This window comes from Delphinapterus leucas, chromosome 2 (genome assembly GCF_059928025.1).
Source record: "Delphinapterus leucas isolate spDelLeu-1000000601 "Yukka" chromosome 2, BTC_Dleu_Yukka2, whole genome shotgun sequence".
NCBI classification, from domain to species: Eukaryota; Metazoa; Chordata; class Mammalia; order Artiodactyla; family Monodontidae; genus Delphinapterus; species Delphinapterus leucas.
The window spans coordinates 106,372,470-106,398,281 of NC_143130.1; the positions used below are offsets into that span (position 1 = coordinate 106,372,470).

General features: G+C 40.8%; 1 protein-coding gene and 1 pseudogene across 3 annotated transcripts in view; one reads left to right on the top strand and one right to left on the bottom strand.

Moving 5' to 3' along the window:
- LOC115803651 (sal-like protein 2) overlaps positions 1–25,812 on the bottom strand; it is a 900,219-nt gene that overhangs the window by 422,493 nt on the left and 451,914 nt on the right. For all 3 annotated transcript variants that reach the window (XR_016391489.1, XR_016391490.1, XR_016391491.1), the window contains exons 18-19: positions 21,934–22,069; positions 10,445–10,561 (exon numbers count right to left, since the gene is read on the bottom strand). The gene's annotated coding sequence lies outside the window, so the exon portion shown is untranslated. The remainder of the gene's footprint in view (positions 1–10,444; positions 10,562–21,933; positions 22,070–25,812) is intronic.
- Positions 19,951–21,529, top strand: LOC149750242 (T cell receptor alpha variable 18 pseudogene; annotated as a pseudogene).

Genomic DNA, 25,812 nt, shown 5'->3' on the forward strand with positions numbered 1-25,812 from the left:
CCTTGTGTATTACTAAGGTTCTGGACTGTTGCTTATCAGTTAGGCTTTTTAAAAAAAATTTAATAATTTAAAATTCATGAATGAGATGGAGCTTCGTTTCATTTCAAAGTCATTTATATATTTTTGTATAAATTGTCTATTCATATATCTTCCCATCTCCTACTGTGTTATAGTCATTTAAATATAGATTTTAAAGGACATTCTCTATGTTAAGAAAGTTGTCATAAGACTCTCACATATACGTGTCTTTTAAAAAAGTTTAATATAACCTTTTTAACTTTGTTTATGGTCTTGATTGTTTGGCAGGCAGAATTTTAAAAATAGTATGTAGTAAATTTTGGAAAAATTTCTTTTATGGATTCTGAGTTATATCTTATGCTTAAAAATCTGTAGCACTCTAAAATGATAAAATTTTATCTCATATTTTCTTTAGTTTTTCTCAGATTAATTTTGTCTTTAAATCTTTAAATTTGCATGTGTGTGTGTGTGTGTGTGTGTGTGTATGTGTAGAGAGGTTGAGGTTTAAGGCTTTGTATTTTTCTTAATTTTTGTTTGTTAGTTTATTTTGAGGCAGCTTTCCAGGCTCAACATTTTGAATGACTCATTTTTCTGCCACTAGAAATTATGCAATTTTGAATTCAGGGAGGCTTAACTTCTGTGTGTGTAAACTTTTTACAATATTTTGGAGGGCAGTTTTTTTAAGCATATAATATGAATCAAATCACAAATAATAATTTGGAGTCTTCTGTTCCATTGGCCTGTAAGTCTGTTTTTAGTCCAGTACCATACTGTTTTGATTACAAAAGCTTTGTATTATTTTTTTATTTGCGGTACGCGGGCCTCTCACTGTTGTGGCATCTCCTGTTGCGGCATCTCTTGTTGCGGAGCACAGGCTCCGGACGCACAGGCCCAGCGGCCATGGCTCACGGGCCCAGCCGCTCCACAGCATGTGGGATCTTCCCGGAAAGGGGCACGAACCCGTGTCCCCTGCATCGGCTGGTGGACTCTCAACCACTGCGCCACCAGGGAAGCCCTGTATTATATTTTGAAATCAGGAAGTGAAATGCCTCCCACTTTGTTCTACTTGCTCAAGATTACTTTGGCTATTTGGGGTCCTTTGCGATTCCATATGAATTTTAGGATTGTAAAACATGTCATTGGGATTTTGATACGCATTGCACCGAATCTGTAGATTTTGTGCAAAAGCTTTTAAGTTTAATTAGGTCCAATTTGTTTATTTTCATTACTCTAGGAGGTGGGTCATAAAAGATCTTGCTGTGATTTATGTCAAAGAGTATTTTTCCTATGTTTTCTTCTAAGAGATTCAATAAATAAACAATGCATTGAGTGAGATATTCTTTCTATGTGAGAGCTTCCTTGTAAATGAATTCTTGATCACTGTCAAACTATGTGTCCTGATTTTTGGCTAGGGAAATTGTGTCACTGACTCTGATAATTTTTTCAGACTATATTTTCCCCAGATGAAGCCCTTATTTTTCTCTGAGGTATCCTTTCCCTTTCTTTACTCCTTCCTGACATGTCTGATTACTGGGGCACTTTAAGTGGAGGCAATGTTGTGAGGGTGGAAAGCCTAGATATTTCTATGCCTGTGATCAGCAATGTAGCAGACAGTAGGGCACTGGTCCCAGCAGCAATGCCAGTACCTTGCTGAAAAACTAGAAGGAAATCTCTGTGCTCTCCAATCTCCTTGTACTCCTCTTCGTTAAGGACAGCTGGGACTCAGCCTACCTGTTACTTTCTTCTCAGCTATTTGGGGGCTAGAGGAAAGGCTTTCCCCAAACAACTAGTTTCCTTCTTACATGTCCATTGATCTGTACATGCCAAGCTTTCTCTACAACCTATTGTTTTCTGCTCTTCATCCTGGAGTTCCCTGCTACTGACCCCAGATTTCTATATGAGCCTCAATGGGATACCTCACTTAAGCTCTGTTGGCACAGCATGGCTGGCTTCCACAGAAGCTCCTTGGCTAAGCACAGGGGATCAGGGACATTTTAAATCTACCATCTTTCTAGAATTGCCTTATTCTTAGGTCAAAAAAACCTGTACAACTAAAATTCTAAAGGGCCGTTCCTGGTGTGAGGAAGGTCACAATCAATGATGATGAATGGAAAATACCTTGATATGGTAATGTTTACACATTTCATTAACATACTTGTACAGAAGCTTAAATTTCTGTGAAGGCTGATCTATCAATATTTTCCCTTATTCTTTCTGACTCTCATGTTTAGAAAATTCATGACCATCCAAAATTGATTAAAATATGCTTTCATTTTATTTAAAATATTAATTATCTCTATTAGGAATTTATTTCATAGCTGATGTTAAGGTATGCATCCAAATTTAGTTGCTGATCTCTAGATGACTCTCCATTCATGAAGACAGATTTTACTGAATATACCATCTTTTCCCTATTTTTTGATAACTAAATTTCCATAAATAATTGGTATGTTTGGACTTTCTATTATGTTCCATCGATATCTCTATCTGGACCTTTCTGGTAACATGCTTCTTCACTTAGTACAGCATTACACTTTGTCTTACTAACTGTGGAGGAAATCCCTCACCATTCTGTTTCAGAACAGAAGGCCTCCTGAAGCCCGAGATTATCTGCAGTATCAGATAGGGCCTCTAGAGGAAGATGCTACACAACTTGAACTCGATAGAAAGCCAGAAAGCAGCCAGCCCTTTGAGGAAGAGATTCTACTTTGCATGCCAGTGTAAACTCACTCACTGCTCTGTCAGGGTGTCCATGTGGCTGAACTGTTTCCAGGAAAAACCTGCAGAAAGGAGCTTCCTGTTTCCTCACAGCTCAGACATGAAGCCCACCCTCATCTCAGTGCTTGTGATGATATTCACACTCAGTGAGTAAAGTCTCTTTTTATTCTATCTTTCTCTGGTCTTCTGATTTAGAATCACTTTAACGAACTATTCTCCTCTGTCTGCAAGACAATCCCTGATCCAGAACTGGTGTTACAGGAGGAACAAGAGCCCAGACAGTGACTCAGCCTGAGGACCACATCTCCATCTTTGAAGGGTCCCCAGTGCAGGTGAAGTGCAACTACTCATATTCTGGGAGTCCTGTGCTCTTCTGGTATGTACACTACCCCAAACAACAGCTCCAGTTACTCCTGAGACACACCTCAAGAGAGAGTATCAGAGGTTTCACGGCTGACCTCAACAAGAGTGAGGCATCCTTCCATCTGAAAAAACTATCAGCTCAAGAGGAAGACTCAGCGGTGTATTACTGTGCTCTGAGGGACACAGTAACTGGTTTTACAAAGGAAGCAGAGCACAAACCCCTTAAGAGTTACTGAAAATATTTCTCAGTTCCCTATTTGGCCACAGTGGGGCATTCTCTCTCTAGAGACTGACACTGAGTTTATCTCTGAGATACAGTTGCCATCAGTTGTCAGTTAGCTATAGATTAATCTCAAAAATCTGTGCAAGGAAATTCGCATTACCTACAACGCCTAAATTAATTTTTAAAATAGTAAGTGTATTTATTCTATAGATTAGTACCTGGAAAAATACTTTAGAAATAAAACTATGTAATGGCATAAAAATCCTTTTCTTGGCCCAGAGGGGCTCCCCAGGCTTAAGTGGTGCAGTCCCTCCTCTCCATCTCCTCTGCCGTAGCATCCACCCCCACCTGTGCTCATCACCACGTACTGAAGCCCAGTTCCTGAAAAGGAGGATACTGTTTCCCGACATGTGGTTGCTGATCTTTCTACAGCTAATGCCTTTCCTCTCATGCACTTCATGGACCCATACTACCCAAATCAAGTGCAATCAGGAGAAACATCACAGCAATTTGAACAAGGAAAGTTTAATATAAAGAATTATTAACTAATAACAGGGAGTTATTTACTAATGAGTAAAAAGAACTCTAAAGAACATAAGAATAGCATAGGTAGGGAGACGCTGTTATCTCTAGGACTAAGCCAGAGTTCCGAGGAAACTAACACATTGTAATTTGTACCCCCTTCTCCTACCAAGCCAATGCCTCAGGCTTCATTGGGGAGTGTGTGGCTGCAGCCTGCTAGATGGGGAAGTTTGCTGAGGTGCCAGAGAACAAGGTTGACAGGCAGAAGAACACCTCCCAGGGTTCCAACACAATTTATAGGAAGCTGGCAAGGGAGTGCTGCTGAATTTGCTTGGGTGCTTGTGAAACCTGTCAAGAAACCACCTGGGGGGCTGTCATTAAATGCTGCTGGAGGTGAGCATCACTGGTGTCCCACAGGATGGCCAAGCACTGCAGGAACAAGAAGTGTGGAAGGGCTTCCCTGGTGGCGCAGTGGTTGAGAGTCTGCCTCCGATGCACGGGACACGGGTTCGTGCCCCGGTCCAGGAAGATCCCACATGCCGTGGAGCGGCTGAGCCCGTGAGCCATGGCCGCTGGGCCTGTGCGTCCAGAGCCTGTGCTCCGCAGCAGGAGGGGAAACATCAGTAAGTGGCCCGCGCAACGCAAAAGAAAAACAAAATCAAAAAAGAAGTGTGGAAAATATGCCAGGACCTGGAAGAGATGCTGCTTCTTCCTGCAGTGTCCTTCCCGTTCCCTCTACTGACAAAGCTTAACATCATGCCAGCTGGCAAAGGAGAAATGTTTACAAGGTCCATGTCCAGAGTCACCCTCTGAATCCATGAAGGGTGGATTTATAATTGAAAGGCAATAAATTGATAAGTGGCATGCCCCATCTTTCTGGTTACTGATCTTTCCTACACACGCCCCCCATACACATTTGAACTTCCAAACAACGGTGAAATGACTCTATGTTTCTATCTAACAAACTAAAGCTGTCCTTTGAAGAAGTGAAGACGTTCTCATCATTTCCCCCAAATGAGGAGACCCATAATCCCAGCAGTCACTACGGATCACTGGCTGTATTAATTACTTCTAAAATTCAGAGGAAATTTCACTGAACATGCTGTTATACACAGACTAAATTGTAAACTTAATCTCTGACAATCTGCATATAAAATAATTATGGTGAGGAGAAAGAAGAAGAGAATGGCAATGTATACAAAGGAAGACACATGTAAAGAGCAGAAAGAAAATATAGAAAACTACTACATTCTTTGATTCCCAATTTGGTCACGATACTGCAATTGACATGGACGGCTTCCTTTTTTTATTACACAGTTTATATTTTCCCTGCCCTCAGCCATAACCTCAGTGGATTAGGTTACTTCCCTAGTGGTGTGATCCAAATCTTCATTCTCAAAGGGTCTGAGTACTCAAAAATCTTGTCTTTTTATTGCTTGCTGTAATTTAACATTAACGTTTAGTATCAGGCTTGGAAGTTCCCAGAGGCTCCCCTAGGAAATCTCCTGGGTTCCAGACATAGTCCTCTTTATATCTGTTGTGTAGCAGCTACCTAATTCCTCCTTGGCAATTGATATCAATCACTCCAGTCAGTAGAGTAACCTCATTTTCTATTCGTTGCTGTGAGACATATGTAGCCCAAATGGCCACATGGCTGTCTTATCTTCCAATTCAGTGAAATTATTGCTGTGTCCCCTGGTGAAAGCCTTCCTCCTTTCAGAGAGTAAGACCTCCAAACCAATACAGCTCAAAGTTACAAACATTGGGAGCAAAAATACTGCTAGTAGGTTACTGGTAATAATCGTGAGAGCGTCCACTCCCAGAGCCACTTCCTTGATTCCTGGACTCATGCATTCTGGGTATGGGGGAGAAAACATCATATAATACTTTCTGCTATAAAGCATATATTGCATCATTTAAAACAGAATCCCATCTTTTTACAGAGTTGTTTTCCAACTGGTGCTATAGCGGAATCAATAAGCCATTCTACATTTCAACAGGCCAGCCACTTCTGGGTGATGGGGTATGAGGTAAGATAAATAATCCCATGGGCATGTGTCCACTGCTGTAATCTTTTGCAGTGAGAATAGTTTCTTCCTCAGAAGAAATACTGTGGGCAATCCCTTGATGAAATTAGGCATTCTGTGAGTTTATAAGGATGATGCTGGCAGAGTACAATGAGCAAGGAAGACAAATCCATATGCAAGTACATGTGTCTACTCCTGTGAGAACAAATCTCAGTCATCTCCATCATGGAAGATGTCTAATGCAATCCACTCGTCATCAGGTGTCTGGGCAGTCTCTCTGGGGAATGACACCATATCAGGGGCTCAGCATTAGTCTCTGTGTTTGGCAGATTAGTCACTGAGCAACAGCATTAGCTAGCTCAAGCTTGGTAAGGGGAAATCAATGTTTTTGACTTCATGTATATCTTCCATTCCTGCTAGCAAGGCCACTTTGCTCATGGGATCATTGACCAAGCATCGGGGTGGCTGGGGAAAGATGCTGACACATCCATAGAGTGCATTGTTTTGTCCATTATTAAGAGCTTCCATTTCCATTGGCCAGTATCCACATAGTGCATAATTATCTTGACAGTCTGTGCCCATTCTGAGAGGTCCATCCAGATACCTCTTTCCTAGATTTCCTTGGCACTAATCTTCCGATCTTGTTCCTTCCAAGTCTCTTACCAGAAAAATCATTAGCAACTACCCAAGAATCACTGTAGATCAGTACCTCTGGCCATCCCTCAGTCTAGAAAACATGAATAACCAAAAGGTATCTCCTGATGATGTGGAGGGATGGTCCTTCATCTTCATCCTTCAGTGGGCTATAGTGCTAGTTTTGTGTGGTACCAAAATAATGTGCAAATCCATATGAAAAATAGGCTTGATTTTCTTGTTCCTTAGTTAACTGATTATAAGGAACTCCCTAGAAGGTTATAGGCACGGTTAAGGGAGAGTATACAAAACAAGAAGAGTCTGTGTCAAAGGAATCCGAGGTGCTTACTCATTCAGCTTCCCTGGATCTTCTGGGGATGCCTGAGCCCAGTCTCTTATATATCATTTCCACTTGATGATAGATTGCTGCTGGGCATGACCAACAGTGCAGGTACGTAGTTGGACAACACTTGGTTCATGATGGAAGTTCAGGCTGCACGGTCACTAAGTTAGTTTTTTCCTAAGTTAGATATTCAGACTTTGCCATGGTCAATTAGCAAGTCAGAAGCTGTTTCTTAAAAGGAGAGCCGATATTTAAAGAAAAGGGAATATATTCCCCCCAGCCCCCAATACTAGTGGAGTATGCTGCCATCTTCCTGTTCGTGTTTCCCATGTCTCCATCCTATTTGCCATGGAAACTCCAAGCATCATTCTTGGATCTGCTGGATCATAAGACCAAAGTGATGAAGCAGACAGCACTGAGATGTTCCTTCCTCTGCAATGTTTTGGAATAGTTTAAGAAGGATCAGTGTTAACTCTTCCTTAAATGTTTGGTAGACTGACTCAATAGCTTTTTTTTTTGCGGTATGCGGGCCTCTCACTGTTTGGCCTCTCCCGTCGCAGAGCACAGGCTCCGGACGCACAGGCCCAGCGGCCATGGCTCACGGGCCTAGCCGCTCCGCAGCATGTGGGATCCTCCCGGATCGGGGCAAGAACCCGTGTCCCCTGCATCGGCAGACGGACTCTCAACCACTGCGCCACCAGGGAAGCCCTCAATAGCTTTTGACTCCAGTTATTTGACCCTATTGGAGATGCTGAGGCAAACCCAATATTAATTAACTTATTCCTTTTTTATTTAATTCAGCCAGAGTCAGTTTCTGTTACTCACCAATAAGAACCCTGACTTATATGCAATCTCATTCCAGCATTAGGCAAATTAGAAAAAAAAAAAAAAAAAAAGGAAAGAAAGCTCATATATAAAATACCAGAAGTGATTGTAAGAAACCTAACGGTGCTCCTCGGAGGTATTCTGTAAATACCAGGCATCAGTATTCTTTCTTAATTGAGTTTTTACATGAATTAAGCTGCATCTGTTCTTACTCTAGGCTAGAACTGGAGTGTAATAAAGGCAGAGAATAGACTAGCTTTGTAATTTCTTCTGTATCAGCTCTAACACTTCACCTTCCACAGCCGGCTCTATTAGCAGGATGATGTTGCTACCACAAGATGGCAGTACCCTCTCTCCTCAGACTTGCTTGGTTTGAAATCAACATGTTGGTATTGAAAGCGCAGGATTGAGCTTCCTCTGATTGGCTGGGTAAGAAGCCTGAGACTCTTTCTGCGATCCAGAGGGACTAGATAAATATACCCAGAAAATAGAACTAGACTGACGAACCTGGCTTCATTTCAGGCTCCGGAGCTGAATCTCCTGTGATCCCAATAAGGAGGAAGAATGCAGAAACTCCTGACCGTATCTTTGGTGATTCTGTGGCTTCAACTGGCCAGTGAGTTGGGGCTCTTGGCGATGGGAAGAGGGTGACCAAAGTTCCGAGCCCACAAGACAGAGGGGCAAAATCTTCTTGTTAATTGGGAAATGTACCCCCAAATCATGGAAGGAAATGCAAACACTAGAGAGTGAAAATGCAGTGACTGACTCCTGGGCTCTGGCCTTGTGTTTCTGCCTAGGGGTGAATAGCCAGCAAGGAGAAGAGAATCTTCAGGCCCTGAGCATCCAGGAGGGTGAAAATGCCACCATGAACTGCAGTTATAAAACTGCTATAAACACCTTACATTGGTACAGACAGGATTCAAGGAGAGGCTTTGCCCACCTGATTTTAATACGTTCAAATGAGAGAGAGAAGCGTAGTGGAAGACTGCGAGTCACGTTTGACAACTCCATCAAAGGCAGTTCCCTGTCCATCACGGCTTCCCAGGCTGCAGACACTGCTACTTACCTCTGTGCTATGGATACACAGTGCTCACCAGGCAACTGCAGCCCCAGCACAAACCCTGCCAGAGCTGCCTCTTAGAAGCCACAACAGTGTGTAGAGTTGGTGGTTATGTCTTCCCACAAAGGAGAGTCTACAAACAGCTGGCAACAGGAAAGGGAGGCCTGTCAAATTCCTGATGTTTTTGGCAGCATGTTAGACTAGGGTAAAGGCCATGAGATTTAGAACGGGAAACTGAAATACCAGCTTCAGCTCTGCCCATCCTTGTTGTGTGCCCTTAAGCACATCATCAGTGTAGCAGCCTTCAGTTTCCTCACTTTAAACAAAGGATTTGGACTGATGAGCCTAAAGACCTTTCAAGCTCTAATTTTACCAGGTCACTTGTGGAGGATGAGGAAGGACTTGTCAGTATTAGAAGGTCTCATCTGTTATATGTACAGCCCCCTCAAGACTTAGGTGGGGCTTTGAGATGCATGAGAGGATTTTTGCATTTCTCTAATTCCAACAGTAGATTCATCAGACATTAGAGTTAAAAAGGATCTTAGGACTCTTTCAACCAAACTTTTCATTTTAAAGCTGAGCAGTGAAAACGTTGTATAATTATAAACACAAAGATCTGAATCTTTGGAGTAGTAGAGACAAAGACCTGAATCTGATTCTCCCATTTATTAGTTGTGTGATTTCCAAGCTTCAATTTCTCCATTAAAAAGAGGGGAATTTATCAGAGAGTCATAATCTTTCCTCATACAAGTGAGAGATGTATGTTCTCAGCTACCAGCTCGTAAAATGTTGTGTTTTGAAAGTGGATACTTCTATTATCACATATATGACAGTTTTCCATCCATTTTATTCTTGCTTCTGGTAAGAATAGTTTTTTTGATACATTTTTGATGCTACTGAAAATGGGTTTGTGGAGAAAGCGCATTTGTACTTATGTGATGCTTGGTGGAAAATGTGGGAGAGGGCAGGCGAAAGTTTGGTAGGGACTGTGGTTCCCACATTCCAGAGCTTCAACCACCAACATCACCTATATCAGAATCACCTACAGCACCTTGAAGATCTGGGTTATTAGGCACTTACTCAATCAGACTCTGATGCACTGATGCACTGTATTTTTTTTTTTTTTTTTTTTTTTTTGCGGTATTCGGGCCTCTCACTGTTCTGGCCTCTCCCATTGCGGAGCACAGGCTCCGGACGCGCAGGCTCAGAGGCCATGGCTCACGGGCCCAGCCGCTCCGCGGCATGTGGGATCTTCCCAGAACGGGGCACAAACCCGTGTCCCCTGCATCGGCAGGCGGACTCTCAACCACTGCGCCACCAGGGAAGCCCGATGCATTGTATTTTTAATGAACATCTTCTATATCAGTTAGAGACTGGGTCAGCTTCAACTTACAAAAACTTCAAATAATAATGGTTTTAACAAGGTGGAGTTTACTTTTCTCTCATGTAAGGAAGCGCTGTCATATGTATCATATGGAGTCCAGGGCTAGTATACTACCTTAATCATGTTATAAAAAATCAAGGGGCTTCCTTCTAGCTCTCTGTCTCTTGTCCTTAAAGTGTCACTTTTGTTTAAATACTTGGCAGAAACTGCTAGAGATCCATCCACTTTACACACATTCCAGGCAGAAAGAAAGAGGTCAAGGGGCAAATGAGTACATGCTGGCCAAGTCAATCATTTCCAGAACATCCACCCAACAGCTGCTACTTACATTTCACTGACCAGAGTGTTATTCCATGTCCCCACCTTTCTCCCGTCTGCAAAGGACTCTGGGATGTCAGTATTTTTTCAGTCTCAGCATGTTGCCACTCACATCAAAACTGTTGTTCTATTAGTAAGAAATAGGAGAGAATGGACATTCTTTAGGCAAATAGCAATTTCTGCTATCCTCAGCTTAGGGTATATTAAGACTCATATGGGGTGTTTTGCTTCAGAGTTATTCATTTCTGAAATACTATATCCAGTCTATCTCCCAGTTCTGTTGACTTTGCTTCCTAAAGGTCTCCAGAAGATGTCACAAACCCCACACGCTAATTCACCTCCACCATCCTAATTAAAAATCCATTTTAGTCCCTTGTTCCCCAGCATGTGACACACCCTATCATTCTTCAATGTAGTCCTCTGTACCACAGTGAGAATGATCTTGTCAGAGTGCAGATTTGAGCATGTCAATCACCTGGATCCCCATTTGCTCTTAGAATAAAGAGAAACTTCTTTTAAAATTTTTATTTATTTTTGGCTGCATTGTGTCTTCGTTACTGCGCGCGGGCTTTCTCTAGTTGTGGTAAGCCAGGGCTACTCTTCGTTGCGGTGCACAGGCTTCTCATTGTGGTGGCTTCTCTTGCTGTGGAGCACGGACTCTAGGTGCACAGGCTTCAGTAGTTGCAGCACTCAGGCTCAGTAGTTGCGGTACACAGGCCCTAGAGTGCAAGGGCTTCGGTAGTCACGGTGCGTGGGCTCAGTAGTTGTGGCTCGTAGGGTCTAGAGTGCCGGGTCACTAGTTGTGGTGCACAGGCTTAGTTGCTCCACGGCACGTGGGATCTTCCTGGACCACGGCTCAAACCCATGTCCCCTGCATTGGCAGGCAGATTCTTAACCACTGTGCCACCAGGGAAGTCCCAAAACTTCTTAATATGACCTACAAAACCTTGCATAATTTAGGCTCTTGTTACCTCTCCAACCTCATTTCACAATGTACTCCTAATCTCTTTCCCTCTCTGTCTCTCTCTCTCTTCAACAATACTGGTATTATTTGTTTCTTTTTTTTAATTAATTAATTAATTTTCGGCTGCGTTGGGTCTTTGTTGCTGTGTGCGGGTTTTCTCTAGTTGTGGTGAGTGGGGGCTACTCGCCATTGCAGTTCGCGTGCTTCTTCTCATTGCAGTGGCTTCTCTTGTGGCAGAGCACGTGCTCTAGGCGCGCGGGCTTCAGTAGTTGTGGCACGTGGGCTCAGTAGTTGTGGCTCGTGGGCTCTAGAGTGCAGACTCAGTAGTTGTGGTGCACAGGCTTAGTTGCTCCATGGCATGTGGGCTCTTCCTTGACCAGGGCTTGAACCCATGTCCCCTGCATTGGCAGGCGGATTCTTAACCACTGCACCACCAGGGAAGTCCTTAAGTTTCTTAAAAGTACCTTTTTCCTACTATATGGCCCCTTCATGGCAACTGTAGGTGATTTCTTATTTATTTTCCTTTTCCTAAACTTTTTTCCTCCCTTCAAAAGAGTAAAAAAATAGTAAATGCCTATTCATTCTTATTCATCTGTCCAAGAGTCAGTAGCTGAAGGAAGCTCAGGGGGCATTTTTAGAATTATAGACCTCTGCATTGTCACATTTGCAGTTTCTCCTTTATTTCTTTCATTATTTAAGACCTATTTTCACTACTACTTCTGTGAGTTCCTTAATGGTAGCGTCCATATCTGTGTGTCTCACCCTTGAAAACTCAGCATCAATGTATCTTAGGCATTACGATCATCTAATTTCCTTCTTTTTCTTTATTAATGTATTCTTTATTTTAAGTCTCCTCAAAAAGATATGATAATATTTATTTAAAAAAATCTTTGGAAGTTTATGGATACATTCTTCTGGCATAGCAGGGATTGGCAAAGCACAGCCCACAGGGCAAATCAGCCTGCCACCTGTGTTTGTAAATAAATTTTTATTGGAAAAAAGCCATGTCGATTTATTTATGCATTGACCATGGATGCTTCGTGTTATAAGAGCACAGTTGAGTAGTCACGACACAGACTATATGACTTCAAAACCTAAACTATTTACTATTTAACCCTTTACAGAAAAAAGGTTTGCCAACCTCTGGGGTGTAGGAATTACATGGGAATTTTTATATTTGCAGTTTTTTGTTTGATAGCAACAAATTAAATAATAAAAGCATATTTCTAATCATGTGTATGCCAACTTAGAATACTCACTTTGGTTTTGAGGCTTTTGTGTTCTTTACCTTATTTTTATCAAATGAAAGACAAATGGAATAATAGCACTGTACAAATAAAAGCATCTCAGTTCTTTAAATGGATAAAAGTGTTAAGAATATTTTTTAAACATTTAAAAAATTTTACTGAAGTATAGATGTTTTATAGTGTTGTGTTAGTTTCAGGTGTACAGCAAAGTGATTCAGTTATACATACGTATCTATTGTTTTTCAGATTCTTTTCCATTATAGGTTATTACAAGATATTGAGTATCGTTCCCTGTGCTATACAGGGATCTTGCAGGGCAATTTGTCTTGCATAACACATGAGCCAAGATTTTCTTGACGATTCCACCAAAGGATCAAGAAACTAGAGGAATAGTTCTGTCAACTTTTATGTAACTCCAAACAAAACCTCCTGCTGCTTCTCAGCCAGCCATGCTGTTTGCTTTCTGCATACTGCATAATGGAGAATTTAAGAGTTATCATAGTTTTAATGGTACTGGAGGATGTAGTCACTGTCCTCACCTAACAGGGTGGATGTCTAGACACCCACCTGAAGGTAAACACTGCCTTCTTCCCTAACATTCTGGAGTCCTGCACACTGCGTGTTGGACACCTGAGCACTGGGAGTTAAACAGGAGGATAAACAGGCCAAAGAAATGGAGAGAGAGATAAAGAACAAAAATAAATCTAAATAGTGGAAATAAAGTATTCAAGCAGGTTTCATTCCCCTGGTGATAACTCCATCAGCTCTCTACTTCCAGTCTGAGCCCTCATTCCACATGGCTGGGTCCAGGCTAGTGGGAGCACAGGCAGGGCATACGATTTGTTTTACTTACCTGATCCTCACTCAACTGAAAGCAATTTGAGATAGGAATCGTGTCTGGTTTTGGTTTACACATTGTAGACAACTCTGTAAATTTCCAGAATCAATGCTTGAGCCTAGGGATTCCTGAACACGCAGAACAATATAAGAGTACCTAGGTGGTCTGCTGAGCCAGAGAGTCTTGCCAGCAGGATAACTCTACTCAAGACCCTAATTTTAGTAAGAGCTAAAAAAATAGATCATTTTAACTGGTGAGAAAATCTATGTAGGTGAATATGTATCATTTGAAGAAGACGATTCTTGTGTTCAACTGACTTAGTCATAGCCATTGTTACTAGATTGACAGCACTGCCTTGAGAGCCTGTGTAAGGCAACATCACAGCTGTCTGCAGAAACAAAGTCCCCATGCCTTAAAATGGTTGATGTGAGCAAGTAACAATGTTTTGACTTCTTGCTATAAATACAGTCATACTTTGCATAAAGTAAACCCAATCCTAGGGAAAGAATAAGCTATGAAATGACCCTGTCAAATCTTCTGCTGTGTTCACTTCACTAGCACAAATAATTGCACAAGAAACTAGACAAACAAGCTGACCGACATTGAGCAAACAGTTCTTTACATTGAGATTCCTGAATCCCTAATAATACAAATAAACAGGAGACAGGTAAATACCACACACGTGCCTCTGGAATGAAGAGAGTCTGGCTAATACTATGAAGTATCTAAACTCTACTTTCTTAAAAAAAAAAATTACTTACTTGAATTGAAACAAGAATGTGACAAGAAGTGAAAAGAAGGTGTTTCAAAACAACTAAATGAAGTGGAGACAGGCAACATTCCAGAAAAAGAATTCAGAATAATGATAGTGATCCAGGACCTTAGATAAAGAATGGTGGCAAAGACTGAGCAGATGCTAGCAATGTTTAACAAAGACCTAGAAGAATTAAAGAATAAACACTGAGGAGAATTCAAGAACAAGCAAACAGAGTTCAAAAATACAATAACTGAAATGAAAAATACACTAGAAGGAATCGATAGCAGAATAACTGAGGCAGAAGAATGGATAAGTGACCTGGAAGACAGAATGGTGGAATTCACTGTCATGGAACAGAAAAACAAAAGAAGAATGAAAAGAAACAAAGACAGCCTAAGACACCTCTGGGACAACATTAAACTCACCAACATTCGCATTATAGTGGTCCCAGAAGGAGAAGAGAGAGAGAAAGGAGCCAAGAAAATATTTGAAGAGAATATAGTCGAAAACTTCCCTAACATGGGAAAGGAAATAGCCACCCAAGTCCAGGAAGCACAGAGAGTCCCAGGCAGGATAAACCCAAGGAGAAACACACTGAGACACATAGTAATCAAAGAGACAAAAATTAAAGACAAAGGAAAATTATGAAAAGCACACAAGGGAAAAACAACAAATATCATACAAGAGAACTCCTGTAAGGTTAACAGCTGACTTCTCAGCAGAAACTCTATAAGCCAGAAGGGAGTGGCACAATATACTCCAAGTAATGAAAGGGAAGAACCTACAACTAGGATTACTCTATCCAGCAAAGATCTCATTCAGATTTGATGAAGAAATCAAGAGTTTTACAGAGGAGCAAAAGCTAAGAGAACTCAGCACCACCAATCCAGCTCTAAAACAAATGCTAAAGGAACTTCTCTAAGTGGGAAACACAAGAGAAGAAAACCCTACAAAAACAAACCCACAACAATTAAGAAAATGGTAATAGGAACATACATATCCATAATTACCTTAAATGTGAATGGATTAAATGCCCCAACCAAAAGACACAGGCTCGCTGAATGGATACAAAAACAAGACCCATACATATGCTGTCTACAACAGACCCACTTCAGACCTAGAGATACATACAGACTGAAAGTGAGGGGATGAAAAAAGATATTCCATTCAAATGGAAATCAAAAGAAAGTTGGAGTAGCAATACTCATATCAGATAAATAGACTTCAGAATAAAGAATATTATTAGAGACAAGAAAAGACACTACATAACGATCAAGGGATCAATCCAAGAAGAAGATATAACAATTATAAATATATATGCACCCGAAATAGGAGCACCTCAATACATAAGGCAAATGCTAACAGCTATAAAAGAGGAAATCGACAGTAACACAATAATAGTGGGGGACTGTAACACCTCACTTACAGCAATAGACAGATCATCCAGACAGAAAACTAATAAGGAAACACAAGCTTAAAATGACACAATAGACCAGGTCGATTTAATTGATATTTACAGGACATTCCATCCAAAAACAGCAGATTACACTTTCTCCTCAAGTGCACACGGAACATTCTCCAGGACAGACCACATCTTGGGTCACAAATCAAGCCTCAGTAAATTTAAGAAAATTAAAATTACATCAAGCATCTTTTCCAACCACAACGCTATGAGATGAGAAATAAATTACAGGGAATAAAACGTAAAAAAACACAAACACATGGAGGTTAAACAATATGTTACTAAATAAGCAAGAGAGCACTGCAGAAATCAAAGAAGAATTGAAAAAATACCTAGGAACAAATGACAATGAAAACACAATGATCCAAAACCTATGGGATGAAGCAAACACAGTTCTAAGAGGGAAGTTTATAGCAATACAATCCTACCTCAAGAAACAAGAAACACCTCAAATAAACAGTCTAACCTTACACCTAAAGGAACTAGAGAAAGAACAAACAAAACCCAACGTTGGTAGAAGGAATGAAATAATAAAGATCAGAGAGGAAATAAATGAAAGAGAAACAAAGAAAAAAGTAGCAAAGATCAATAAAACTAAAAGCTGGATCTTTGAGAAGATAAACAAAATTGATAAACATTTAGCCAGACTCATCAAGAAAAAGAGGGAGAAGACTCAAATCAATAAAATTAGAAATGAAAAAGGAGAAGTTACAATGGACACCCCAGAAATACAAGGCATCATAAGAGACAGAAATACAAGGCATCATAAGAAATACAAGGCATCATAAGACTCAACCAGGAAGAAACAGAAAATATAAACAGACAAATCACAAATAATGAAATTGAAACTGTGATTAAAAATCTTCCAAGAAACAAAAGTCCAGGACCAGACGGCTTCACAGGTGAATTCTATCAAACATTCAGAGAAGAGCTAACACCCATCCTTCTCAAACTCTTCCAAAAAATTGCAGAGGAAGGAACACTCCAAAACTCATTCTACAAGGCCACCATCACGCTGATACCAAAACCAGACAGAGATACTACAAAAATGAAAATTACAGACCAATATCACTGATGAATATAGATGCAAAAATCCTCAACAAAATACTAGGAAACAGAATCCAACAATATATTAAAAGGATCATACACTGTGATCAAGTGGGATTTATCCCAGGGATGCAAGTATTCTTCAATATACACAAATCAATCAGTGTGATACACCATATTAATAAATTGAAGAATAAAAACCATATGATCATCTCAATAGATGCAGAAAAAGCTTTTGACAAAATTCAACACTAATTTATGATAAAAACTCTCCAGAAAGTGGGTACAGAGGGAACATACCTCAACATCATAAAGGCCATATATGACAAACCCACAGCAAACATCACTCTCAATGGTGAAAAACTGAAAGCATTTCCTCTACAATCAGGAACAAAACAAGGATGTCCACTCTCGCCACTTTTATTCAACATAGTTTTGGAAGTCCTAGCCACTGAGATCAGAGAAGAAAAAGAAATAAAAGGAATCCAAATTGGAAAAGAAGAAGTAAATCTGTCACTGTTTGCAGATGACATGCTACTATACATAGATAATCTTAAAGATGTCACCAGAAAACTACTGGAGCTCATCAGTGAATTTGGTTTAGTTGCAGGATACAAAATTATTGCATAGAAATGTCTTGCATTCCTACACATTCACAGCAAAAGATCAGAAAGAGATATTAAGGAAACAATCCCATTTAACATCACATCAAAAAGAATAAAACACTTAGGAACAAACCTACCTAAGGAGACAAAAGACCTGTACTCAGAAAACTATAAGATACTGATGAAAAAATCAATGATGACACAAACAGATGGAGATATATCCCATGTTCTTGGATTGGAAAAATCAATATTGTGAAAATGACTATACTACCCAAAGCTTGATAGGAATTGCACCGAATCTACAGATTCAGTGCAATCCGTATCAAACTACCAATGGCATTTTTCATAGAACTAGAACAAAAACTTTCACAATTTGTATAGAAACACAGAAGACCCTGAATAGCCAAAGCAATCTTGAGAAAGAAAAATGGTGCTGGAGGAATCAGGCTCCCTGACTTCAGACTATAGTACAAAGCTACAGTAATCAAGACAGTATGGTAGTGGCACAAAAGCAGAAATATACATCAATGGAACAGGATAGAAAGCCCAGAGATAAACCCATGCATCTATGGTCAACTAAGCTATGACAAAGGAGGCAAGGCTATACATTGGAGAACAGACAGTCTCGTCAATAAGTGGTGCTGGGAAAACTGGACAGCTACATGTAAAAGAATGAAATTAGAACACTCCCTAACACCATACACAAAAATGAACTCAAAATGGATTAAAGACCCAAATGTTAAGACCACACAATATAAAACTCTTAGAGGAAAACATAGGAAGAACACTCTTTGACATAAGCAACAGCAAGATCTTTTTGACTCACCTCCTAGAGTAATGGAAATAAAAACAAAAATAAACAAATGGAACCTAATGAAACTTAAAAGCTTTTACACAGCAAAGGAAACTATAAACAAGATGAAAAGACAACCCTCAGAATGGGAGAAAATATTTGCAAATGAATCAACGGACAAAGGATTAGTTTAAAAAATATATAAACAGCTCATGTAGCTCAATATTAAAAGAACAAGCAACCCAATCCAAAAATGGGCAGAAGACCTAAATAGTCATTTCTAAAAAGAAGACATGCAGATGGCCAAGAAGCGCATGAAAAGCTGCTCAACATCACTAATTATTAGAGAAATGCAAATCAAAACTACAATGAGGTATCACCTCACACTGGTTAGAATGGGCATTATCAGAAAATCTACAACAACAAATTCTGGACAGGGTGTGGAGAAAACGGAACCCTCTTGTACTGTTGGTGGGAATGTAAATTGATACAGCCACCATGGAGAACAGTATGGAGCTTCCTTAAAAACTAAAAGTAGAACTACCATACGACCCAGCAATCTCACTACTGGGCATATACCCAAAGAAAACCAAAATTCAAAAATACACATGCACCCCAATGTTCATTGCAACACTGTTTACAAAAGCCAGGTCATGGAAGCAACCTAAATGCCCATTGACAGACGAATGGATAAAGAAGATGTGGCACATATATACAATGGACTATTACTCAGCCATAAAGAGGAACGAAATTGGGTCATTTGTAGAGACGTGTATGGACCTAGAGACTGTCATACAGAGTGAAGTAAGTCAGAAAGAGAAAAACAAATATCATATATTAAAGCATATATGTGGGATCTAGAAAAATGGTACAGATGAACTGGCTTCCAAGGCAGGAATAGAGACACGATGTAGAGAACAAATATATGGACACCAAGGGGGGAAAGCGGGGTGGGAGAGGGTGGTGTTTGGAGGAATTGGGAGATTGAGACTGACATATATACACTAATATGTATAAAATAGATACCTAAGAAGAACCTGCTGTATAAAAAATAAAATAAAAGGTGTTTCAAGAACCAAGACACCTAAGTAAGGTCACCTATCCCTCATAAGGCTAAAGGTGTAAGGCTGCTGTTATCTAAGTATGGTTCATGGGCCCAAAGGAGGCCCTTCAGGGTGGTTCACCAAACTCGATGAGTTTTCTCTCTCTTGTTGCAGATTAGTACTGCGCACAGGATTCACAGTGACCCCCTGTCATTATCTCTCTCTCTCTCTCTGTTTGTACACGTCCCTCCTCTCTGATACACTGGTCCACAAATTCTAGGTGCTTCAAGATCCCCAATCTCCTATTCAGTCTCAATCTCACAGTGAGACAGCTGGGCTATTTTTGGTAAATCCCTCCTGCACTGGTGCTGAGAAGCTGCCTCCATGAAGTAAGCTGGGCAATGTTCGGGCGCACCTCATCTGTTTTCCTTATCTCTGTGCTACCTGTAGTCCAATGTCCAAAAGTTGTATCATATAGTTTGTCCAGTTTTCCAGTTGGAAGGAAGGTCAACTCTACCTTTATCAGTGAAGAAGTCACAGTAATTTGTTTTTATTGTATTTTACAAATATGTCATTTCATGATGGACAGGATAAAAACCTTTTCAACCAACCATACATTACTTGAGACCTGCCTTAGGTAGTGTTTCCTCTGTGGCATGCTGAATGAGTCTTGGGGATGAATAGTAATTCAGGCAAAGGATTTGGGGAGATTAGGGAGCACTTTCTAGGCAGATGAATCCCTGTCTTACCCATGGGAGTCATGGAGACATATGCAAGGAAGAGACCTCTGACTATTCCAGTTAAAAATCCTGCCTGGGATTATTTGGGTAGCTAGAGATACTTGTACCATGCAGAAAATGATGGAAGCAACAACTGAGTATTTCCCTAAGCATGCTCATGTTTAGAGCTCTCTTCTGAGTCCTGTCCCATTCTCCTTTGCCTATGCCTCAAGCAGATATAGCTGTGGTGCAATGTTCAGCATGCCCACCAGAGGGCGGGGTTTCCTACAAATGTGGTTCCTCTTCTTATTCAGGTGCTGGTTTGACTTGTTTACTTTGTAGCCACAAGACATTACTGTTGCTGTGCAGAAAGGGGCTCTCAGTTTCTAAGTGAGGAGTTTCTATAATATTCAGCTGCAAACTAGCCCCATTAGATTTGGTGTATTCTAGGGAGCAAGGACCGTTGCCAACATGTTTTCTGCCACTCATTCTGTTCTTGTGATCTTCTTAATATTCAGTAAGTAACATTTTATCTTAAATGTTCATCATTTTTAATTTTCCTATAATTATGGGTAACTTTTAGTTTTCTTCTCTGGCTGAAAACTCTCCTTCTCTCCATTTATAACATAAAAAAGTGATTCTCTTGTAGGAGGGACCAATGGAGACTCAGTGAACCAGACAGAAGGCCCAGTGACTGTCTCAGAGGGGGCGCCTACGACCCTGCACTGCACTTACCAGACCTCTGGTTCAAATCCCTATCTTTTCTGGTACGTCCAGTATCTCAACAAAGCTCCGCAACTCCTCCTGAAGGGCTCGAAAGCAAGCCAGAGGGCAGAGCATCAAGGTTTTCAGGCCACTCTTGTTACGAGTGACAGCTCCTTCCACCTGCAGAAACCCTCAATGCAAGCATCAGACTCGTCTGTGTACTACTGTGCTCTGAGTGACACGGTGAGAGGGGCTGCAAGAGGAGCTGAACACAAACCCAAGGGGAGCAGGAGGGCGAAGTGAGCAGCCTTGGGAGGAAGAGGTATATTCTCTCCTTGGGCAGTGTTGTGTTTATTTAGAGCTTTTCAGGAAAATAAATCAAGGTCAGATCTAATTCCTAGAAACCCAGGAGGTTGGGACTTGTTCTTCAGGGAGAATAGGGTGGATGTCAGTCTTAAAGAAGACCCAAGCTCTGATCCCCAGAAGTGTCCCTGTTCAGCCAGAAAGACTCCTCCCTTCTCTAGACTGACTTTCAAAAACATCTATTTTCTCTTAATGTAAGATGGACGTTAGATGTCACGATATTAATATATCCATTTAGGGAAGAGAAAAGGAATAGATGACTAAAAGCTGCATCAGCTGAATCACAATCATAGATCAGCACAGGGATGCCAAGCAAATCATACACAAATTTTCACGCGGCTGAGACGTAACGCTGTTGAGGCGCTGCTCTCAGTGAAACGAGCCAGAGCTGCTGCAGTAGTGGGATGAAAAGGCATTTGTGATTTTTGAATGGCTACATTTTTGATATAAGGAACTAGGAATGCATGGTCTGGTGATTTTGCATTCATTTTGACTATAGGATGGGATACTTGAAAGCAAGGTTTTTCTAGCACAGACTATTGATTGGCATTAGACACGTACAGCTGGACAAATTTTGTCCACCAGGAAACTTGCTGTGATAGCATTAAGCAGACAAGAAACTTTATCCAATGTAAATTTCCCCAGGAACCAATGCCTTGGAGTGAAGGAAGAAAAGTTATGATGACTGAGGGTAAATAGTTTGACCTTCCTGTCTGGAAGAAGAATCTGTGAGCTTATTTCACTGTAGAGTTTGGCTGCAGGCCAAAAAAAAAAAGCCATACAAAAACATGGATGACTATTTGTTCTCAGAAGTCACCATAATCGTAACAAATTGTATTGCTCATAAAACTTGTCTATCCTAGATGCATTGGTTGAATATGGCAAATGGCTGCAGCACTGATATAACTGTTGTCAACTTAATTACAATAAAGTCTAAATAGGCAGGTTAGACTCACCAACCATGTCAGCAAGCCATGACGTGCCACAGGCAAACTGATAGCAGCAAGTTACATTTCCTGTTCTGGTGCAGAAGCATCTCGCACTTCAGTACTTGTGCACGTGCCCTGTCAGGCAAAGGGCAGGCGTTTAGACCTGAATTTGAGACAGAACACAGCACATTTCACTCACAGGAAGAGCTTCCAACATGGGGTTCCCTGGCCTGCTGAGAGCTTTCATAGCCTCCGTCCGCCTTGGTAAGGATAGCCACAAACAGACTCAGCTCCACTCAGCTCCCATGTTTGGGGGTAGGGCAGGTTATTATTGTCTGGTTGTGTGTAGGAGAGTTGAGTAATGGGTAGAGGAATTAGAAGTCTTAGTCCTATGTTTGTCCCTTGCAGCCCTCGGGGTTCCACCAGGAGAATCAGCCTAATTCTTTCTCTCTGTCTCTCTGTCTGTCTCTCTCCATATGTTATATATATAAAATTTTTTCTTCTCCCCAGGATCCATCACAGCCCAGAAAGTAACTCAAGACCAGCCAGGGGCTTCCCTGGTGGTGCAGTAGTTGAGAATCTGCCTGCTAATACAGAGGACACGGGTTCGAGCCCTGGTCTGGGAGGGTCCCACATGCCGCGGAGCAACTAGGCCCGTGAGCCACAATTACTGAGCCTGCGCGTCTGAAGCCTGTGCTCCGCAACAGGAGAGGCCGTGATAGTGAGAGGCCCGTGCACCGCGATGAAGAGTGGTGCCTGCTTGCCACAACTAGAGAAAGCCCTCGCACAGAAAGAAAGACCCAACACAGAAAAATAAATTAATTACTAAACTCCTACCCCCAACCTCTTCTTAAAAAAAAAAAAAAAACAATTGAAAAAAAAAAGGCCAGCCAGAAATTTCTATGCTGGAGAAGGAGGATGTAACCTTGGATTGTGTATATGAAGCTAGTAGTTACAGTTATTATTTATTCTGGTACAAACAAACACCAAGTGGAGAAATGATTTTCCTTATTCATCAGGAGTCTTACAATGAGTGAATACAACAGAGGGTCGGTAGTTTTTGAACTTCCAGAAAACGGCCAGTTCCATCAGCCTTACCATCACAGCCTTGCAGCTTGGGGACTCAGCGGTGTATTTCTGTGCTCTGAGAGGCCACAGTGATGCAGGTCCCTGTGGGAACCCCCCAGAAACCTCAGATCTCAATGTGAGGTGTCCCCCAGCTATGAAAACCTTAGTGAGATTCTCGGTAAGGACAGGAGAAGGCAGGGGCCGTGGCAGCGGGGCAGGGGAGTTACAAGTGGAAACCTCACTCTAAGGAAAACGCTATCTCTCTGGCTCAGAGAACATATCTAAAAGTGTCATTCATCAAAAGCATCTTTATCTTCAATTCTTCATCGTGAAGTAGATCATTTGCCAAAAAAAATTTAAAACTTTTTTATGGTGATTATATTAAAGCAAGTGATTTGGTTTAAAAAAATTCAGTAATATTTGGCCAAATCTGCACCTGAATTGTTAGACTTTTAGGTTCACTGCACAAATATTTATGCATTGCTGACTAAGTCTTGTCATTATGTTAGATCTGAAATATCTGTTAAATGGCACTTCTTGGACTCTCCCTGTCCCATTGTCTCATGCTGTGCCATGAATGACTTGGAATGATGTACACAGAATAAATGTCACCACAAGTCTTGACACCAAGGAGGAATGAAGCTCTTCAGTTTGCTCAGAAACAGCCCCATTACCTGATCACATTCTCTATATGCAAGTTTAATGCAGAAAAAATAGAATATCCAAAGAAGTAATACTAAAAACAAAACAGAACAACTCAAAAATTCTACTAGTCAGGAAAAACTCTGCTACAGAATTACATCTTATAGGATGTTTTCCATTCTGCGTTTTTACCCAACAGTATATTGTGAAATAATTATTTGCACAGCATTATTTACACATCAAAATCACACATTCTATTGGCGATATTCCAATGTATGATTTTTTTTTAAGAAGATGTTGGGGGTAGGAGTTTACTAATTAATGTATTTATTTTTGCTGTGTTGGGTCTTCGTTTCTGTGCGAGGGCTTTCTCTAGTTGTGGCAAGTGGGGGCCACTCTTCATCGCGGTGCGCGGGCCTCTCACTATCACGGCCTCTCCTGTTGCGGAGCACAGGCTTCAGACGCGCAGGCTCAGTAGTTGTGGCTCACGGGCCTAGTTGCTCCGCGGCATGTGGGATCCTCCCAGACCAGGGCTCGAACCCGTGTCCCCTGCATTAGCAGGCAGATTCTCAACCACTGCGCCACCAGGGAAGCCCCCAATGTATGATTTTATAATACTTTTTTGGCAAATTCCGTCTTACTAGCTTTTTAGATTGTTTTACTCACAGTAACAAATAATGCTGGAATGAACACACAGGTATTTGATGATTTCCTTGACAATTCCCAGGAGGTGAATAGGAATTTACCTTTAGTCTTTCTGGTATGGGCTCCCTGATCATTTCTGTGACCCTGCAGTATAGCACATTTTCACTCTACAACTACTAAACATTCATATTTTACCTGTTACAGAAAATTCTCTTACATCAACGCTTTGCTTTACAGTTTAGCTCCTAATGACTCCAGATGGCCTCAATTTCAGACAATTCTGTACCACATATGTTCAAAGTAGCTGTAATATAACATCTGAAAGAGTAATGTCTCTTTGCTATTGTGTGGTGATATTAGGTGGCAATTAAGCTGGTGGATATGTTTTCATCTGGAATTCCAAAAAGAAAGATATTCTTCCTTGTGTAAGGATTTTCTATCCCTACTATACAAAAAACAATGATCCCAATACAAAACAACTTTCCAGAAAAGAAAGCATAAGTGTGTGTGTGTGTGCGCGTGCGTGTGTGTGTGCGTGCGTGTGTGTCGGGAAGGAGAGAGAGTGAGAGAGTGAGAGAGAACATGATAGATGTATGTAGCCAAGTCATGAAGTAATTAACTAAACAGTTAAATTTCGTAAAACGTATTGGAAGTAAGCAAAGTCTTTCAGAGACAACTTTTAATGAAGAAAATAGATGTAAGTAGTTTACAAGGGAATAAATCAAAGATTTGAAGCAGGAAAAATGTATCTTAGAATCTGGTGCAGGAAGCGGTATTGGCGAGAGGTACTCAAAGGAGGATTCCCAAAAGGTAGCAAAAATTTTTAAAAACACCAGACCGAAAATAATCAATGACCTATCTTGTTTAACAATTATTTCCATCTATTTGTACTTTTAAAGTCTGAGAAATCTTCTAAAATGTTTTGGATAACATGCATACCAGCTCAAACTGGAGCCGTTGTAAAATCACGGTCACTAGTCTCTACTTGATCCCTAACATCCCCCAAATCATATCCCGTCTCCTTAATCAATGAGCTGTCTAATCATAATCGCCTTTTTAAAGTTTCTTGATTGTCACATGACTCTAATTTTTCTAATATCTCCATCAGATTATTTTGCCAATAAATAAATAAATGCCATCTGGGAAGGAATGCATTAACAGTGTGCCTGTAACTTGTTTTCTGCTTCCTCTGAGGTCACCTGAGGCCTTTGGGGTTTCCTGAGCTGAACTCTTTATGGACACAGTAATCTCATTTATACTTGAAAAGTAAAGAGGAGTTTTTAGGAGTTGTTCCGTACTAAGTTCTTATCCAGAATGACCTTAGCAGGACATCCAGGGTATTTCTAGATTATTCATTGCAAATAAACTAGAATTTATGGACATGGGATATATCTGATTGGAAAATGGCAGTCAACTAATGTTGGATCTCTCTGGTGCCTGATTAGAAAAACCTGAAAGACCCCAAACCTCAATGACTTCCCTGTTGCAACCTGTGTTGCTATAGTTGATGCTTGTCATACTGAACCCCAAATCTGTCCTGGTGTTAAAAAA